The 8,171-nt window shown below is 40.3% G+C and overlaps 1 non-coding gene across 1 annotated transcript; it reads left to right on the forward strand.

Moving 5' to 3' along the window:
* Nucleotides 1-4,690: 4,690 nt before the first annotated feature.
* LOC126002282 (U6 spliceosomal RNA) lies at nucleotides 4,691-4,794 on the forward strand. The gene has a single exon (XR_007493036.1). It is a non-coding gene; the product is annotated as a U6 spliceosomal RNA (small nuclear RNA).
* Nucleotides 4,795-8,171: the final 3,377 nt, after the last annotated feature.

The raw sequence follows: 8,171 nt of genomic DNA on the forward strand, positions 1-8,171 counted from the left end.
CAGATGTATTTAAATGATTAATGGAAATACTAGTTTTTACCAACTTTATAATTAAGAAATCACAAAAGAACATGGTTATGGTGTTTTGCTACTATCTAGATGCATGGCTATCTTGGGCAACTACTTTCTTTAAGAGCATAAGCTTAGAGTTGTGTACTAGCCACTAACATAGTATGTTTACATAAACACAGGCCATGTAATATACATATAGGTCAGTATATGCCAAATTGTGTATATTAGTAGGCATACATAAGAAAATATGCAGTGAATAATTTGCAAAAGTCAGTGAATAGTCACTTGTGTTTTCAGGCAGCTTTGGATGTTTTGTAGATTCTAACTGATAGTATAAGAAAGGACCTTGGGTCATGGATGTGGCTCAAAGGTAAAGCATATGCTTCAGCTGGGTGGAGTACTGGCTTGACAAATTGCTCACATCAGAGAGTGTGGCTTGATGACTATGGGGTTCAATCCCCAGATCTGTGACAATAGCAACAAACAAGCAAACTACACAAAAGAATCTTGGTGTTAGGATAAAGGAGAGAATATTAACAAATGTAAAAGTTCCTGTTCCTCAGATATCTTGCCATGAATGAAATCATAGATTTTACATTGTAGCTTCACTATAAAGCATCATCCAATGCTTCCAGATAGATTGCTGGTGTTTTTGAAAAACTAAAATAAAATAGGTGACAATTATTGTCCAGTGACTAAAGGATGATAATTTGATCAATATAAAGGAAATTGGAAAACTTTCAAATGATTTTGTAAGGAAGGGGGGTTGGATCACACCTGGCTGTGTTCAAGGCTTTCTCCTAGCTCTGTGTTCAGGGATACCTTCTGGAAATATTCAGGAGACAGTATGCAATGTTGGGGACCAAACCTAGGTCATTCACCTGTAGACAACTGCACTATTTCTCTTGCCCTCAACAAGATGATCAAGATATTTGACCTCATATAAATGTATGTCAACAAAGCACAATAATAGGATTCACACATAAGCAAAGATTGGCTTTTGTAAAGCAATAAGCAAGGGAGGGTGTAAAGATATACTCCAAAGTGTTTTATAGGCCTTTGCATGTTGTTTCAAAAAGAAAGGTTTTTATCTTTTTTTTAACAATTTTTATTTTAATTGTAGTGGCTTACATATCATTCACAGTAATATTCCAGGTACATATTTACATTGAATCAGGGGAATTCCCACCATCAAATTGTCCTCCCACAACTGCTCCCATCCTGCCTCCCATATCCTCCACTCTCCCCCCCAGGGGCTGCTAGAATGCTTGGTCCCCTCTGTGTCTAGTTAATTACTTAATGGGCTTATAACTGTTTGGTCTTGGTGCCTCCATTATTGCCCCCTCTAGTTGGGAGGCGGGACTAGAAAGATCAAGTTATGTGGATTTGTTTGAGGAAGAGAAAGGTAATATAATGGGGTAAAAATCGACTACGCCGACTATGAGCGGAGTCATTCTAGAGGCTCTCGTCCTTGGTTTGAGAGACAATGGGGAAAAGAAGAAGGTGAAACACCACAGCAGTTCAAAAAGAGGAATCAAATAAGATATTCAGTGAGCACTGCAGCCATAAAAATATGTACCACATAGTTGCCATGAACTTGAGATAGGAAATATGACAAGGCGTAAGGAGGAAGAGAAAAGAAGAAAGAAAAAGTAAATATATAATTTAAAGATGAACAACTACTTCAAAACAAAGAATTCAATCAAAACTAGATAAAAAAAAATAAAAAATTTAAAAATTTAAAAAAAAGGATTATTTAGTGTTTTTTGTCTCTCCCCCCGCCCCCGCATAGGCACAATAAATGTTGGGGTCATCCAAAACGGGAATCCCCTTGGCCTAAGAAATAAAGGTTTCCCTACCCTTGGAATATATTGTCATGGGATTATCTATAGACTCCTTTCACGTTCATTTACTCTTCCCTTGGTGTTTTTGTGCCATATGGAAGACTTCTGCTCCCATCTGGATGATAAAGACAGACCTCTAATTCTAGGTCTCAGTCTGCACAGGTTGAGGAGTGGAACCTATGATGATGACTTTCTTTGTGATTTTAAAAGTTCTGTTTCCTCTATGTCATTTTAATCTGTCTTCTGTGGTTAGTGGTCTTGGCCCTTGCGCTGAAGTTCGGATGGAGTCTGGGATATCGTCTTTCGTTATGATTCCGGAAGACCCATTCAGTTGCAATTGCCTCAGTCAGGACTCTGGCATTGGAGGTCATGTTTGTTATGTAGGACGTAGACCAGACCCTAGACTAGGGCTTTCTTGTTGGTCCCAGAATACATACTGCTGGGTCATGGTTCTATCAACCAGTCATCTGTAGATCACGTTATTGGCTTATTAGTGGTAAGTCTTCCAATTTGCTTTATCATTAGTTTTTGCACAGCCCATAGTGTGGTAAGTCTTCCAATTTGGTTTATCATTAGTTGGTAAGGTAGGATAACCTGTTCTTATGTCCATTTGTTCCCAAGTTCCTCGTTATCAGGATCTCATATTAGAACTGGCACATGTTGGAGATCGAGTAGTATTCAGGATGTCCCAGGTGGGCTTTGGTTCCTGTAGCTGTTGTGAAGAACTGTGTTGATTCTATGTCTAAGGTTCAGGATTGAAGTCTGGATGGTCGTTGTATAATCTTCTGGCGTCTAAGATAGATTCACATGCCATATTTTCAAGGTGGGAGATTCCCCTGTATTGTAAATAAGTATGAGTTCTTATCTCTAGTAGATAAGAGCTTGTTTATATACGTGGGATTTCCCCTTTTTTTAGTGTGCCTTTGCAGAAAGAAATGGTGCTTCATTATATTACAGGTGCATTTGGGGGTGAAAAGAACAGAGAAACAAGTCACACACCCAAAAAACATAAAAATGGAAATAAAAATATATATATTTGCTCACATATGTATAGTGAAAACTGATTGTAAGTAAAACGAAATAAAAATAAAGAGCTAGTGTTATACAGGTCTTATACTTATGATGGTTTTTATCTTTTACTCATTGCAAGTAATATCTCTTTGTGAATATATAAACCACAATGTCTTTATCCACTTGACTATACTCAGGTACTTGGGATATTTCTAGAGCCTGGCTATTGTAAAGTGGCCTCAATAAGTGTTCATGTATTTTCAAATTAATGTGGCTGAACTGCTAAATCAATGCTAATTCTAGTATTAATTAACCTTTCTTAAGAACAATGGGGTGTTGCTCTTCTTTTGTAGCCATTAATAAGAAGAAATCAATGAGTGTGTGTTTAGGGTGATGGGATGAACTACTTCCTTTTTACCCCAGAAGTCTCATCCTGGCACTTAGAAAGCAGAGAGAGTCTATTCATTTTGCAAATTAACTATGCCCCTTATTCTAATTATTCATACATATATGTCCAATGGCTTATTCTGGAAGTAATGATACTGCTAATTACTTGTATATTGCCACTGTCCTTTCTAGACACTTCTCTGATTTCCCTGTTTACCCGTTTAATCCCTCATCATTTCACAGTTGTATTTCAGGCATTTAGTGGCAGCGAATTAGGGCCATTCCCACCACCAGTGTTGACCTCCTTCCACTATAGTTCCCAGCATGCATCCCATAACTCCACCCTCAGCCCCCTGGACTGCTAGTGTAACAGGTCCTTTTTGTGTTTAGCTTGTTGTAGTTTGGGTTTCTTAATTCTATTGTTATTGGCTTTGGTTTTGCCCTATTGCTGTGCTATTGTTCTGGCCCTCTACCTGAGCTTATTATTTCAACCAATAGTGAGTGGCTATTGTTTTCCTGCAATGGCAGGGGTGAGGTACATTATTTTATTTTAAATCTTATTTGGAAACTTTGCTACTCAACAGAAACAAGAGGGAAACATTCAGAGACAATAGATTCCACCTTATTTTGAAATCCATAATTCCACAAACTAAACCTTACAAACAAGGACAAAGGGCTGAAGAGACAGCACAGTGGTAGGGTAGTGGTAGCCTTGCACATGGCTGACCCAGGACAAATCTGGGTTCGATCCCCAGCATCCCATATGATCACCCAAGCCAGGAGCGATTTATGAGCACAGAGCCACTGTGAGTGACCCAAAGCAACAACAACAACAACAACAACAACAAAGACAAGAAAGAAAAAGAAAAAGAAAAAGAAAAAAACAAGGATAAAGATAAGAAAAAGAAAAGGTTCCTACAGAACTCAGCTAGACTGTCCCCAAATTCATCAACTTTAGACTAGAGTTAAAACACTGGAGTCTGGGCTGGAGAGATAGCATGGAGGTAGGGCATTTGCCTTGCATCCAAAAGGACAATGATTCGAATCCCGGCAACCCATATGGTCCCCCGAGCCTGCCAGGAGCAATTTCTGAGCATAGAGCCAGGTGTAACCCCTGAGCACTGCCAGGTATGACCCAAAAACAAAAACAAAAAAATACTGGAGCCTTGAAATTTTTCACATAGACTCAAATGATTTATCATTAAATGTCATTGGATTTAACATGGCATTGAATCTACAGGCAGAGGAGGGATCTGGAGAAAGAAATGGTGATGGTGGTCCTCAGTCTCTCTTTTGGTGTTTCCTAGACTCCCATCCTCTACTGCCCCATCTCTACTGAACTGCCTCTTACAAAACTTGGCAAAAATGTCATTATTTCTCTGATAGACATGAGAAATGAAATAATTTAATGAACTGTAAATCAAAAGAGCTGGCCTGTGCTCGCTTCAGCAGCACATATACTAAAATTGGAACGAGACAGAGATTAGCTTGGCTCCTGAGCAAGGATAACACGAAAATTCGTGAAGTGTTTCATATTTTTAAAAAAAAAAAAGCTGGCCTGAGGGGTCCAGAGTGATAGTACAGAGTGTAGGGCATTTGCCTTGCATGTGGTCAACTTGGTCAATCTGCATTTGATCCCTGGCATCCCATATGGTCCACAGAGCCTGCCAGGAGTAACTCCTGAGTATCTCCAGGTGTGGCCCCCAAAAAAAATAAATAAGTGAACCCCCAAAAATAAAAACAAGAAAGCTGGACTGAGACCCACTTTCTCTGCTAATAATCTCAGTGATCCTCCATGAAACATTGACCTTGACCCTTCCTTGTGAAGTATCTACACTGAACTCTCCATGCAAGCACCTTTACCTTGAACTTCAATAACCAGCCAGATGAAGGAAATTTGGTTCAATCCCTCACGTTTAACTGAGATACTTCCAGTCTTGAACTTTCTTCTTTTATTTCTTTGTCCTCTTTCTATCTGGACAGACTTTGTTTCACTCTCTTAAAAGATGATCATATCTGATACCATCCTTTGTACTAAGACAGATGCCTTTTAAATAACTTGATGGCCTCCTGCATAGCAAGCTTTTGAGTTCAACCAAAGAAACTATAGAGATCAGATATGCAGCAAAAAAGACCTTCTCACCCTCTTAAACTGTGCTGTGGAGGTAAAACACATTTCTTACATAAGGTCAACCCTCATTCTAACCCCCCGCCCAATGCTACTTATAGTGCCCCTAAGAATTTCCAAGAGTGATCTCAAACACAGAGCTGGGAATAAATCAACACCAACTACTTCCAGGTATGGCCCAAAATTCAAATTAAATAAGTAATTGTAAATTTAAAATAAAATCTTGTCCTGTAGATGACCTGGAGCCATTCAGAGTCTGTGGGATTGGGTCAACATGGTAAATGTATGGAGATTGGCTAAGACATTGCCTTGCACACAGCTAACCCAAGTTTAATCTCCAACACAACCTATATTGTCCCCAAGCATCACCAGGACTGAACCCAGATCCAGAAGTAAAACCTGAGAATCATTGAATTGATAAAAATAAAAGAGTAGTTGCTGAAATGATCCTTCTTTCCCACCTTCTCTGCTCATGTCTTCTATCCCTTCTCTTTCTCACTTTCTCTCTCTCTTTCTCTCTCTCTCACACCACACCTGGGGGCACTCAGGCATTACTCCTGGTCCTGTGCTCAGAAATTGCTCCTGGAAAACTCAAAGGACTATATAGAATTCTGAGAATCGAACTCACGTCCATACTGAGTCAGCAATGTGCAAGGAAAATGCTCAACTGCTATACTATGTCTCCAGCCCCTCTATCTGTTCTCTTGATTTCACCCCGAGAGAAGCCTGGGAGAACTGGACTCATAGGTAGAGATCTCAGTAGCAGGAACAGGTGAAGAATCTTCTGTCCATTGGAACAAGCAAGCACATTCCCCCCAAATCACCACTTTGGGGAGGCTCTTTGTGCTTCTCTACATCCATGGGAGCCAAGCCCATACAGAACATTCAAGGGCCTTGTGATCAACTAGCCCCAATAATGAGTGACCCGTTGGTTCTGCTGAGTTCATCCCAGGATGTCTCACCTTCCTGCAACACATCAAACTTCTCCAGTTGACATTCATTCCTGCTCTCTTTGACCGGTGGATTCTTGCGTATCTTGCTCACATATATGTGTATTCTGGTGTGCCCAAAGCACACACACTTGGGGAATCAACTGCCTCAAAAGTGATTTTTCTCCATGGAAGAGCCCAGCTATGGGGTAATAGACATCCAATGTTTGGATGCCTGCTCAAATCGACAATGCCAAGCATAGAATGAAGCAGTTTGTATGCAGCAGAAATCTTTCCATCGACCTTCCATCATCTTCCTCCTGCCGGAAGCAGAAATATGTATGTAGGTCCTCTCCCAGCAGGAAAGAAAAGCCCTGAGAAAGGAAGCAAAAACAAATACCCAAAAAGTGCAGCCACCTGCTGTGGTGCTTTACAATAAAGTAAAAATATTGACTCTGTGTATTTATCAAGCAGAGGAGCAGTCACATGCAATTTTCCAATAAGAAGTAGTTATGGTTACTGCACTGGGGAGAGCTGGTGTGGAGGGGAACTGTCACTTCAGATAACTGAAATCTAAAGGAAACAACAGCTTAATAAAGTGTCAGGGGCTCCCTCACAGTTTAGGAATAGATGAGTTTTTGCCACCAGAAAAAGAGAATTTTCAGATGCACTGGAATTGGGTGTCTGTCTGTCATCACTCCTTCCTGGAACATTGACATTCTGAAAAGCATAAATGATGATGAAGTCTCCATTCCCCTTCAGCAACTTAAGGGCACTCTCTCAGAAAGCCAAAAAGGAAAAGAAAAATATTATACACCACACGATTTTAGTCAGCATTTCAATGATCTTGAATATCCATGATGGTAACAAAGTAACATTTCAAGTTGACACATGCAGGTGTGTACATGTGAACTTGTACATGGGTGTGTGTTTCTGCCATGCAATGTAGAGATTTTCTTTGGATCAAGAGAGATAAATTCCTTGGGGGTGGGGGGGACACACTTGGCAGTACTCAAGGATTACTCCAGACTGTGCTCAGAATTTACTCCTGACAGGCTTGGGGGACCATATGGGATGCTGTGGATCAAACCCAGGTTGGCCACATGCAAGACACGTGATCTACCAGCTGTGCTGTCATTCTGGTCCCAAAGCAATTCCTTTTAGTATATCTAATGTTAACACTGGAAAGTATTACAGTATCACAGTATCACAGGAAAGGGTTTCCTGTGATACCCCTCCATTATAATCAACCATGGATGGTAAATTGCCCATACACAGCCCTTAGTCCAAATATTATCTTCTGCTATGGGGAGTTGCAGAAGACTCCAGACAAAATTCATGTAAAACATTTTGTCACTTTATTGAGTTGTGTTAATCTTAAAATGTCTACATTGATGGTCCAGAGAGATAGCACAGCAGTAGAACATTTGCCTACCCACACAGCCTACCCAGGACAGACTTGGGCTTGGTTCCCAGCATTTCATATGGTCCTCCGAGCTTGCCAGGAGCAATTTCTGAGTGTAGAATAAGGAGTAACCACTGAGCACTGCTAGGTGTGGCTCAAAAACAAAAACAAAAAATGTCTACATTGAAATGCGATTGCTACCTGATTATCGACAAAGGGTACTTATCAATTTCTTTTTCTGTGTGTATATTGACCTTTTAAAAATTGTAGTTTAGGAGACTGCAGCAATAGCACAGCTGTATGGCTGCCCAGGATAGAACTGGGTTCGATCCCAGGTGTCCTATACATCCCCTGAGCCAGGAAGAATTTTTGAGATCATAGTCAGGAGTAATCCCTGAGCATCATCAGGTGTGGGTGCCCCCCAAAATTGTTGTTTAGGTCATAAGCTTACAATA

The sequence above is a fragment of the Suncus etruscus genome, chromosome 2 (assembly GCF_024139225.1).
Source record: "Suncus etruscus isolate mSunEtr1 chromosome 2, mSunEtr1.pri.cur, whole genome shotgun sequence".
NCBI classification, from domain to species: domain Eukaryota; kingdom Metazoa; phylum Chordata; class Mammalia; order Eulipotyphla; family Soricidae; genus Suncus; species Suncus etruscus.